The sequence below is a fragment of the Monopterus albus genome, unplaced genomic scaffold (assembly GCF_001952655.1).
Source record: "Monopterus albus unplaced genomic scaffold, M_albus_1.0 scaffold169.1, whole genome shotgun sequence".
Classification (NCBI taxonomy): Eukaryota; Metazoa; Chordata; class Actinopteri; order Synbranchiformes; family Synbranchidae; genus Monopterus; species Monopterus albus.
In genome coordinates this window covers 635,298-648,461 of record NW_018128049.1, presented here as the reverse complement: position 1 = coordinate 648,461, position 13,164 = coordinate 635,298, and the positions used below count along the sequence as shown (strand labels likewise).

The following is a 13,164-nucleotide window of genomic DNA, read 5'->3' as shown; positions in this document are numbered from 1 at the left end:
GCGTTTCTACCTAGTCATAACAAAATGAAGAATCTCAATGTGTGTGTATGTTGTCACATGGTGTGTAGCTAAGGCATTTATTTATTTATTCAGACATAATATTCTAACACAAGATTATTCCAAGAAAAGAAATTAGTGTCATGGTGCACTTTTCAGAATCAACATTCTGTCTGCTAACCTTGAAACAAAACAGACTAGAGAATCTTACTAAATTGCATTACTAGCACATTAATGTTTAGACAATTATCTCACTGACTTACTAATATCTAACACAGTGGTCCAGTGTGTTTTTGTCCCTGGTGGGACAACTGATGTGCTGTTGGTATTTGGGCAGTTTGTGAGTGAGGTTTGCTCTGTTAAAATCCTCTGTTAAAATGTAATGAGTAGGGAGTCGGGATGTTTCCATTCCATGCAAATGATCTGATCTGGTCATCTAAGTAGTGCAGCTCCCAGCTAGCACAGGCCTGAGGAGGGTTGTAAACCCCGAGCAGGATAAACCAGGAAAACTCCACAGTGAATAAAATGGTTTGCATTTAATGTATAGTGCCTCTAAGTCCATATTACAAGTTTTCCCTAACACTGTGACATCTTCACACCAGCCTTAGTTTATGTAGAAGTGGATTCCCCCTCCTCCTTGTTTTTCTGTGGACCCCAAACCTTGGCAGCTGTGTTGGGCTGTCTGAGATGGACTTGCTGAGCCAAGTCTCCATGAAGCAGAAAGCAGCAGAACATGAGAACACATTTGTTATTGTAACCTTGATGACAAATGTTAATTTACCCCAGGCCATGATCATTCCTTAAAACTAACCAAGTAGTTTTTACTTGTAAGCCTTATTAAACTGATTGTTTATTGTTTGTTTATTGATTGTTATAACTTTAACTGCGTTTATGATTGTTTCTTTGACAATAAAGGTCCAGTTGAACCTTTGAACCAATACCCTTGCTGGTGATACATTGCCATATGGAGTTGACTGTTACCATGATGACAAAAGCCAGGTAAATGTGTCATATTCTAAAGGTATGGACAAACTATGTTCAGTATTTTCTCATTTAGGTTTGAGGACATGCTGTATATTTTTGCAGTTATGTGGTTATGTATCTTTACCAGAGGGCTTCCAGATTTCCCAAGCTACCATGTTAATTATAGGCACTTTCATGTGTATGTAAAAGTTTGACAGTGTAAAATTAAAGAGTATAATCATTCGATCAGGCACCCATTGTCGCATAATGGCAGCTTCTATTGAGCCATCTTCATTACAACTAGAAGACAATATTCAATGAAGAAGCCCATGAGATGTGGTTTAAAGCTTTAAACAAGGGCAGCAAACAGACCTTCACTTAAGAATTGTGTGTGTGTAAAATAGTTTATACAAGAAAAAGTGGAATCAAAAGTTCTGTAGTGGACACAACACACAGAGAAAATATGTAATTTATTGCTTTAAAGTCACCATTATCATTTGGTCTGTATGACACCTTTTTGATTTTTATTTATGTTATGTTTTCATGTTTCAAGATCAGTACTTCAATTTTCAGTTTCATGTTTTCTTTTTATTTATTTTTTGTTTGTTTGTTGTTCAAATTTGCAAAATATTTTGGCTCTAGTCTGCCTCCATATGTTCAACCTTTCACAAGTTTCTGTTTTTCCCCACCTTCATTTCTACAAGCCTCTTTGTTGTGTGTGTGTGTGTGTGTGTGTGTCTTCAGTCTCTGCTCTGGCTTTCAACACTTGCTCTCTCTCTCTCCACACATTCTCCCCACTCATTTACCCATTCTTCCTTTATCACATTCATCCTTCATTTCTTTGCCTGCTTTTCTTCTCCCTTGTTTTTTACCTTATTACTGTACTCATTTTCTTCACCTTTTCTCCCCCTTCCCTTTATTTATCTTTTTTCACTTCCCCAGTCCTTCCCCACCTCCTTTCCTCTCCCACGTTCACCCTTCAGGTTCTTTTTCCTCTTTTCCTGTCTCCCTCTTGGATGTGTGTTTTAGAAAAGAGTGTCAAATCGCCAACTCTCAACTCCCCCTTGTGGTGTAAATCTCATTCTTTAGCACACATTCAAACACAATATATAAAAGAAGCAAGTTAAGCACCAGGGAAAAGAGAAGGTAATCTGTGAGGGCTTAATAAACACAAAAGACATTATACAGATGTTCAAAAAAAGTCTCAGAGCATTGAAGAATATTGGTTCATAAAAGAGCTAAGGGCTATCATGAGCTCAAACTTGAACTTCCAAATGTTGCTAAAACCAGCTCTATAATGCTGCATAACCCAGACTGACTGTTCATTTCTAACAGACCAAAACATAAAAAACTGCATCCCTATAGAATAAGATGAACCTCTGGAGCCCTGCTTGACCCTGTAAATATTTCCCTTTAAGTAGCATTAAAGTAAAACATCACCAGTACTGATTGAATTAAATTGGGTTATTCTGGAATTCTGGATGTCCAGCCCACTGATGTTAAAGTATTCAGTATACTTAAAGCTACAATATGTAACTAGGGGTAGCACTAGCATGATACTCCAAATCACTCCACTCTGCTCTGCACAGCACTTGCTCTCCTAACTCCACTCTCCAGATTAAGACAAGTTTTGGAGCAGATTTCTGCAACAAAAATATATGGAGAAAAAAAAAAACAACTTACTGTTGCTTTAAGTGTGTTTTAGAGCCTTGAGGAGGTGAAAGTACACAGTAATTCCTGTTGGTACCTGAGGGTTTGAAGAAATATTTAGAAATTAGGGTCTGGGTTAGATTCAGACAGGTATCTCAAACTCTACGGCTGGAGCACTCAAACGTCTGCTTTGTTTAATGATAAGTGGAAAAACACCATACAAACTCAAATGTGCCGGGTTCAGAGGCCACTTTCTCAGGCAAGGGTTGGGTTCGGACAGAAATATGTAGCCCGATCCATGCTCTACTTATGGTTGGGAACCAGCAAACTGAGACCATCATTATGGTTGGCGAAGATGACGTGTATAAAAGCATCAAAATCAGAACATGCACTATATCTATATTACTAAATATACTTTACACATGAAATAATAAAATGCCAGTTTAATAAATATAATATTCAAATGCTAGATTTTTAATTGCAGATGGACTTCACATGTAACTTCACATAAAATTAAACAGTTCTGCCTGTTAATGAGACTGAATAGCCATTTTGTTTCATCTCATTTAATCATGTCATCTTTTCTGTTGGGAGTGAATGATGTTTCTGTCCAACCAAGTAGATTAGCATGGTCCCTCAGTGAACTTGCACTCCGATTTACATGAGAAAAGGGCAGTCAGACATGAAATGGAAAACAGTGTCATATAAGCTGAGTCACAGCAATTCAGATGTGTTTTTCTGTTGATTGAGAAGCAACACCACATCTCTTTACATACATTTTGCCATGGACAAATTTAAACACAGCCAGTTATTATGGACCTTGTGACCCTTTAACATGAGGATTATTGTTCAGCATCTGGCCACTACCAGTGACTGCAGCCCAGTCATGACTAATGATAAATATGAGGATAGTGCAGTTTCTGACCCTGAGTGCTGTGTGGTTGATGAAGAAGTTGTGATTCTAAAGTTGTGCTGTGCAGGAGGTTAAACTGCTGCTTTCAGCTTGGCTGCTCACCTCCCATTTATTAAAACCAAACCTTATCAGAAGACAAGTGTCATTATAGTTTGACATTGATAGAATAAACTGCACCCTACATTCACTTTCTCATCTGCCTTACTGAGAGTGTTTGTGTGTGTGGACTTAATTGCTTAACAACTCTGAGGCCAGTCATATTTGCAAAAGAAGGTAAATAACAAGAGTTGCATTGAAAATATTTTCCTACTACTTCAATTCATCAAGAGAGAATCCATGAAAAAGCTGTTAGAGCACTGCTCCCACTGACTGATGAGCAATTTAAAAAAACAGATTAATTAACCTGTAAACTATACAAATTCCACAAAGAGTCTGCTGCCATGTCACTGGCTCTACAGCACAGGGACAAATCCCATCATTCCAACTTGGGTCTGTTCATACACTTTATTTTAAGATGGTAGACCTGCAGTCACACCTAATAAATTGCATAAATTAGCTACTTTTGTTGTGTATTTGGTGTGTACCCATTACAATCATATCATTCAAAAAAGCCAAACTGATTAGTGATGATTGGTTGCAATTCTTATATTATTGCAGAAAGATGTTCATAGATTTTTAGGAGGTGATATTTACCATGTTCCCTGTCTTAGCATGTCAAGTATGCTAACTTTGGCTAAATAGATTACATTGTAATCATTAGGCAGACTGTTCAAAGTACCTTACATTGAGTAGGAGTAAGAGTTACAGTTGAAGTCAGAAGTTACCATACTCCATAGCCAAATACATTTAAATTCATTTTTTCACAACTCCTGATATGTAGTCCTATATACATTCACTGTCTTTGGTCAGTTAGGATCACTACATTATTTTAAGAATGTCAAATGCCAGAATAATAGTGGAAAAACAATATTTTATTCCTTTCATCACATTCCCAGTGGGTCAGAAGTTTACATACACTCAGTTAGTATTTGGTAGGGTTGCCTTTAAATTGTTGAATTTGGGCCAAACTTGTCTTGATGCCCTCCACAAGATTCTGATGGAATTTTAGCCCATTCCTCCTGAACTGGTGGATCTGAGTCAGGTTTAGAGGCCTCCTTACTCACACATGCTTTTTCAATTCTACCTACAAATGTCCCTTTGGATTGAGGTCAGAGCTTTGTGGTGGCCACTCCAATACCTTGACTTTGTTGTCCTTAAGCCATTTTGCCACAACTTTGGAAGTCTGCTTGGGGTCATTATCCATTTTGGAAGAGCCATTTGTGACCAAGCTTTAACCTCCTGGCTGATGTTTTGAGATGTTGCTTCAATAGATCCACATCATCTTCCTTCTTCATGATGCCATCCACTTTGTGATGTGCCCCAGTCCCTCCTGCAGCAAAGCCCCCCTACAGCTTGATGCTGCCACCCCTGTGCTTCACAGTTGGGATGTTATTCTTTGGCTTGCAAACCTCCCCCTTTTTTCCTCCAGACATAACAGCGGTCATTGTGGCCAAATAGTTCATTTTTTGTTTGATCAGATCATTGGACATTTCACCAAAAAAGTCAGATCTTTGTCCCCATGTGTAGCTGCAAACCGTAGTCTGACTTCTTTATGGAGTCTTGGAGCAGTGGCTTCTTCCTCGCTGAGCAGCCTTTCAGGTTATGTCGATATAGGACTGGTTTTACTGTGGATATGTAGATGCTTTGGTACTGTTGACTTCGATTATTCTTCATAAAAGAACACGCTGCAGTACCTGTTTCCTTCAGTGTCTTCACAAGGTCCTTTATTGTTGTTCTGGGATTGATTAGTATTTTTTGGACTAAAGTACATTCATTTCTGGGAGACAGGACACATCTCCTTCCTGAGCAGTATGATGTCTGCATTGTCCCATGGTGTCTATACCTGTGTAGTTGTTTGTACAGATGAACGCGGTACCTTCAGGTATTTGGAAATTGCTCCCAAAGATAAACCAAACTTGTGGAGGTTCACATTTTTTTTCTGAGGTCTTGGCAAAATTCTCTTGATTTTCCCGTGTTCTAAAACTAAGAGGTACTGAGTTTGAAGGTAGGCCTTAAAATCTATCCACAGCTGCACCTCCTGTTGACTCAAATGATGCCAGTTAGCCTATCAGAAGCTTCTAAAGCCATGACATCATTTTCTGAACTTTTGCAAATTGTTTACAGGCACAGTCAACTGAGTGGATGTAAACCTCTGACCCAGTGGAATTGTGATATAGTGAATTTCAACTGCAATAATCTATCTGTAAACAATTGTTGGAAAAATTACTTGTGTAATGCATAAAGTCCACATCCTACCCAACTTGGCAAAATGAGAGTTTGTTAACTTGACATTTGTATAGTGGTTAGAAATGACTTCAACCTAAGTGTATGTAAACTTGTGACAGCTGTATTACAAAATTAAGCATATCCCTTTTATGCATTTCACTAAATCCAGGCTTAATGCTACACTATATATACTTAATGGTTTATTACAGTATATTACTTTTTTAACAATATAAGTGCTAGCAAGGGTTGTTGTGGTGTAGTCTAAAAATATGTTTTTTTAGCCAGCAGTTGAAGATGGTCAGTGACTCTGCTGTCCTAAACAGAAAAGATGCAATGTAATAACAATGAAAGTAAAGTAAAGAGTACTGCAACATTACTTTTTCTGCTGAGTAATTAGTAATGTAGTTACCTTTTTCACTGAATAATGTATAATTAATAACTGATTCCACTTTTAAGTAATTTGCCTGACATTGTTGAACAGTTATTGTCTTGTATATTTATCACTGCCTCTAGATTAATCTTAGCCAGGGCAAAGTGGTGTAATGATGAAAGGGTGACGCAAGTTGATGAACTCACAATTAAATTAGAAGCTGAGAGTCTAAAAGCGCATGAGAGAGAAGAGTTTAAAACAATAAAGGGAATAACTAAAAGGGACCTCACCCTCAGGAAACTGTCCCCCTTAATATTCATTAACAGAGAACAGTGGGGAGTCTGTGAGAGTTGCCTCTCCAACACAAACACAGGTATTGAAATATTTACGTGATAATGTAGGCCTCTGTTCAAGGAAACACTCCAGAACTTTGTCCCTGATGCTTAGACTTGTTGTCATCATATTAGCCCATAACAAGTACTGATGTTTTGTCACCAATTTGCTGTCTCTGCTGTTCAATGTTACATCCACTGTTGGCGATCTGGGGCTTACTGGTTGCATTTTACATGATAAACTTCTAATAAAAGTGTGTGAGCATGCTGGACATCTCTTGCTAACTGTTCAGATTTAAGAGTAGGAAGAGAAACAAAAGTGCTGGAGTAAAAGCATTTTTCAAAAGTAATTCATACAAAAAATGTTACTCAAATGATCTCAGTAGCTTGGACATATGAGCTGTGTGAAATGTTTGGGGACTGGGCAGTGTGCTGAGGAGGTTACAGGCTACATCACATAAAATGACTGACAGGCCTTTCTGTGTGACCAATATATGAACTAAATGTCAGAAACCCTACTAGTAGCCACTTATGGCTGCAATATACATTACAGCTCACATCAAAAATTTGTTTAATGGAAAAACAGCATACTAATGGTTTTACCATTATTAAAAACAATCTATACCACCAATATTTGTTCTTTGTCATTATCTATAATTTGTAATGACATTGCCATTAGCATCACCCGTAGTACAGTATGTGTTTGGCACTAATTAGCAAATGTTACGCTGATAACATGTTTATTTAAAATGGTTTCCTTGGTAAACATTACACCTGATAAAATTTAGGACATGAACATGCCTTCAAAATGTAGTTATGTCTGAAAACCTTGGTTTGATAGTGGTACAAGATTGGTCAGGAGGTGACTAAAATAATCATGTATTTCATGGTAATTTTGGTCTTTGTTTTTGAGATTTTTCTAAAGGTACACCTGGTCAAGAAGCTAAAAGAAAAAGCCATGTCGTCAATATCAAAATGTACTTTGGCCAGTAGTTGTTGCATTACCTTTGTGAAGGAAAGGCCCACTCTGACAATCTCTTATTTTGACTCTTGACATCTGCCCCTTTGGTTTGATTTAGTGACAGCAAGTAAGCTCTACAGTAATCAGAGGTTTGATGTAAGATCAGTACAGGTATGTGCTGACAGGGCTGTCAAATCTTGTTTGAGGATTCTTCTGGAATGAGGGTGGATTCCATACAGGTTGGACCATGCAAAGAGTTCTCCTGATTAAGCCCTGCCTGATGTACCTCACCTGTTGTACCTGCTAATGAGACATGAGCGCTGCCCTCTTCTTATGAAATGCAACACTCCCCCTTCAAATCAGCCATAGGGTGGAAACCACAGCAATGGTGACAATAGCACACACACTGTCACAGAGGCAGGAGTGTGAGGGGCTCAGACCTGATAAGATGACACTTTTGTTGTGTGTTTCTGTTCATCACACCTTTTGTGAGAGCTAATAACATAAGGAGGAGAAGACGAAAGGTGGTAACACAGTAAGACAAAGCCCCAATCACGTTCCTATCAACGTGTGGTCTGCTTTGTTTATCACTTTTCTTCCTTTCCTTCTGCCCTCCTCTCTCAACTCACTCATCCCAGAAACCTTAGCTGAAAAAAATTGTAGAAAGAATGCTCTTTGATGAGTTTCTCTTTGCTCTCACTTCTTGTGGCGGTAATGAACTACAGCAACTATACCAGCATCCTCCAAAGTTTCTTGTAAAAACAAAGAACAAAAGCTAAGGCCACTGAATGAATGACTTCTGGACTCATCAAGCGAACAACTATTTACAGTCAGGGGCAAGGCCATGCAATCACAACATTCTGACACTTTGAACAAGCAATAATGCCAGTATACAGAAAAGCATTTTGCATGTGACAGGTGTGAATGGCTCGTGTGAAAGGCAGTCAATACCACTCTGGACAGAAATGGGTTTCATTCAGTTGTTTACATGATCTTGTTGGCTGTCCCTGGTAGGCTACTGGTTAAGGGTTCGAATCAGGGTTGCGTCAGGAAGGGCATCTGGTGTAAAACACGTGCCAAATATCAACATGCGAGTTGTCAGTGTGACAATTCGCTGTGGCGACCCCTAAACGGGAAAAGCCGAAAGTGACTTTCTACATGCTCTTGTTGGCTACTGCTGAATCTTTACGTCAACAGCTATTCTGAAAATACTTGTACCATATCACATGATATACAAATAAACAACTTTCCGTAATAAAGCTGACAGTGTGTAGCAATTTAAAAGAATCACTACTTCCTTAATATATTCTGTTTTCTGTCGAATCTGAATGGGGGAAGCCAAATGAAGAATCAATCTGAAGTGCAATCCAATGGGAGATCATTTTACATAAAACAACTGATAGGAAATTGCTCAAGAGGTCAAAAGGGGAGGGTTGTCCAGAGCTCTGTGATGGTTTGACTTTTGAGTGCAGCCTAAGGTGACCATAAAAATACAGTGTTCTTCATGAAGTAACAGTTTTTCAAGTCTAAATCATTTCATGAGAGGTTTAAAACTCTCTGTTTAAAGCCAGATTCATGTCACTTGCACATAAAGCACAATTTGGTACTCAGTAAGCTAAAAAAAAAAACCCACTAGAATGCATCAAACTACATTCTTCGGCTCTGTACAGTGGAAAAATCATCTCATTGTTGTAGAATTTACAGTATCTTCTCTGAATACCTCAGTGCTGTCCAGGAATTATAATGGCATTATTTAATGTTTTGCTGAGGATGCTGACACACAGTCCCTGAGTGATAGCAGTTTGGGCAAAATTTGACTTTTATATAGCACTTCAGTGGCATGTTGCCTTTATTTTGATCGCTGGCTAGAATGAGACAGTAAACAAGGGCAGCGGGAGAAATGGGATATGACGCGACAATTATATTTTTTTAATAATTGTGTGAGTGTGTGTGAGTTCATAGTCTAAATGCACAAACAGAATTGTTCCCTGTGATTTTAGGTACTAGCAGTAACAGGGTCTGTCACAGTGTCTAATTAAATTAAGCAGGTACTGTATGACACAGTTTTAACATTAACAATGCAGCTGATTCCCATGTTCAGCATCCAACCTCACGGCCCGAGGACCTCTCAAAATGAATTTAAACACATTTCACTGCACACATCCTGTGTTATCAGTTCGTGACCTTAAACGGATCACTGACTAATGATGTTCTACATTCTCTTTCACAGTAACATCTGTGGTGTGAGCCACTTTAGAGCATGTGCTTTTTTCCCCTATTTGCTGCTCTTCTTTAACCGACTCCTCAGTCTTTCACCCTGGTTTTTATCTTAACTGACGTTTAGGAAACATCATCACAGGCTCACTTTTGCCGCAATCATCAGATTTGCTTTCGCACCTTGGGGCCCACTTAGTAACCACCCACTCAGCAGTGTAAAGCCTATTCAGCACATAACCCCTCCCAGCACTCTCTCTCTCTCTCTCTCTCTCTCATTCACACACACACACACACACACACACACACATCAAGTCAAAAACCATTTTCTCACCTGTTAGTACCACAAACAGGATGTTAGCCAATAGCGGCACTGATACTCATCAAGTCTGCAGCCTCTCTAACCACACACACATACGGACATGTGTGCTCTTACACACAAACACAAATTTTATCACATAATCTCTTTACAGTTTCTTGCTTTCCCCATGTTACAAACACACAGAACTAGGTGACCACAGGTGACCATATTTAGTATCAAATTATTTATTAGTATTTAGTATTTAGTATCTTTTTAATTTATAAAAACCTACATAATGTGATCAAAGAAAAAACTGTGGAGTAGTTTTAGAAGAAGTTAGTGTCAAAATGAGTCAGAGGAAGACAAACTAATTAGGCTTGTGTGAAAGTAAGCTCTGTGCAGTATCTGCAAGATACATTTGTAGCTTCAGGACACATTTGCAAGGGCTTACTGTTCAGTAACACCATGGGGATGGTTTCTGTCGGATGATGTGAGGCTTCAGCCTGCAGGAGGACCCTGCAATTAAACATATTGTGGGTACAGTTGGAGGGGACAGGTGCGTCATTCAACCGTGGTGGACTGCCGTGGTCATGTCCTGACTACCTTCTTATATAGCTGCCCTCTAGTCCTTACTGTAAGATGAAATGACCAGGAGATTGTCGACTTCTCACATGGTCCTTTTCTTACGCTGTAATCCTCCAGCTGGCTTCCAGGCATAATATACTTTGAATTCAGGCTTATCCAGTGATCTTGCCTAAGCACAGGTCTCTTAAGTAGACATACTGAGTGTGTAGAGTAGTGCTTAAGCATAAAGTCAATGACCTCAGTGACACGCTCGGTTGCTTTCCTGCTTCATGTATAGGATATGTGATGCCCATTTAAAGATTTACGGGATGGTCCGCTTCTGCTCTAATTGGCAGACTGGAGTGTTTCTGTACACACATACACTGAGTGGATTGAGGGGTTGATTTCACAGTACCATTGTCTGGAGAGTTTGTCATCCATGAATGTTTGACTGCTGTATATTTTCAAAGGAGAGGGGCTTCCCCACATATTTCAGCAGCAGGCCTAGGGATGTGTTGAGAGGTAACCAGGAAGCAGAGAACAGCATCCATTTGTAAATCTCTACCATTTATACACGCCAGGCTCGAACACCAAGTTTTATTTCTCAAAACACTCAATGTGTGCACATGTGTGTGGAGTATTTCAGTTCAGATGGTCTCCATGACATGATGCTAGCTGAATGTGTGGACTGTAAAAGGCTGGCACACAGAAATTAGTGTTAAATCTCTTACCGCTACTTGTGCTAAGCTGGTGTATGTTCTGATAGACTCGGTGAACACGTGCTGTCTGGCCTGGCACTGTGCTAAGAGCAAACCATTTAAAGGCCTATTATTATTTCAGCTGGAGAACCACAGGCATGATGCTTTTAGGAGGACAAGTGTTTGAAAAAGTGCAGGTATCTCTGCTAAGTTCAAATCAGACAATATGAAAATGTGCAGACACTTGGCTCTCTATGAACTGGTGTGTAGACTATAACCTACAACTATTACAAAACATAAAATGAAACCAGTGAATTAAAATCAAAGTCCAGTACCATAAAATGTTGTGGGACTGAATATGAGGCAAATTTTACAGGCAGTATGATTGTAGTTAAAGTTGATGAAACCATGAGTGGACACAAAATAGATGTAAATTTACTGTGGATGCTGCAAGCAGATGTGAAGATACACAAATTGGTTCAACTTTGAGGAGAAAACCTGCAATGATCCTAAGACCCCACTCTGTGATTTAACAGACATCAGAACAGGTTCAGACAAAATCTGAGCTGTAACACAAACACAGCCAAGCACCACATGGTCAGTAGTTTACACACCTACTGTAGCACAGGTTGTATGGGGCTAAAACAAACAAACAAAAAGCTGGCTGCCCAAACAATCTAACAATATGTGTCAATAAAGTAAAGCAAACTCTTGATTCATGTTCAGTCTCAACACAACTGAAACAGCAACCATTTTGGCCTTTTGGGGCTAGTGAAACAATAAAAAATCAACATTATTTTCTTTTCTTTACCCTTGATTAACCAGAATCATACCACTAAGGTTTGCAGCCTCTTTAATGAGAGAGACCTTGAGACATCCTATACATTATCATCACATACAGTAGCAAACTGTAGCCTATCGTCTTTTTTCATAAACATTTTGGTATTTTACTGTGCGTCATAGGAGAAAAAGCACAGACTAGTTCCGGAGTCAGAGTCTTGGTATTGTGTATGTTGATTCACTGTCTTTGAGATACTGCAACACTTAATTGACTGCTATGACAAGTCGAAATGTCTGCCATTCAAAGCGTACATTTGCACATCTAGCAGACACATTGGCATTCACTGGGAGTTGTGACTCTGGCCACCAAGTGAATGGAAATAATATTTAATATTCCCTCTGCTTTCACTCTGCTTTGGTTGGTACATCTGCAAAAACAGTCCAATATATCAGACAGGGATAGAATGATAAAATCCATCACAAATTTCTTTTGCTGTCCCTCGTGTTTGCAACAGAAATGGTTCAGAATTCTATATTTAGCAGTCATTGTTTAGCGTTTGCTTTAAAAGCGGGAGAGTTTGACTCCTTAATGGTATGATATTGTTTACCCACTATAGTAGTCTATGAGCACATGGTGTATAGAGGGTTTAAAAGAGCTTTTCAGTGGAAACAAGGTTGATGAGTGTTTTGAGACTCAATCTAAACAGCAATAAAACCATCACAATCCAGCTGAAAGATGCCAACATGCCACATAGTCCTGAGGGGAACTGCAGAGTTGCATAAGTGGTGAATATCTCTAGGTTTGTAGTAGTCATTTGATCCATTGTGAATATCAAAATATTTATTAGTGCAGCTTCAAGGGCACTGCCAGAGGAAAGGTGATTTTTGTTTTGTCTCTGGGGAGTCTGAGTTACACACTGGATTTTTAACTATGCACGCACACTGTGATACACTAGACTGTACAATATCAGTCTGTCCTGCTATCATGCACTATACTGCAGACAATACAATACTGCAGAATGCACTCACATTACACCGTACTACAGAATATCTGCCACAACACTTATGAAGGATTACTGTCATCTCACTGGACAGA

The 13,164-nt window shown here is 39.0% G+C and overlaps 1 long non-coding RNA gene across 1 annotated transcript in view; it reads left to right on the top strand.

Moving 5' to 3' along the window:
- The first annotated feature begins 966 nt into the window (after positions 1-966).
- LOC109969040 (uncharacterized) overlaps positions 967-13,164 on the top strand; it is a 41,885-nt gene continuing 29,687 nt past the window's right edge. Inside the window, exon 1 of the long non-coding RNA XR_002276223.1 lies at positions 967-996. This is a non-coding gene — a long non-coding RNA (uncharacterized LOC109969040). The remainder of the gene's footprint in view (positions 997-13,164) is intronic.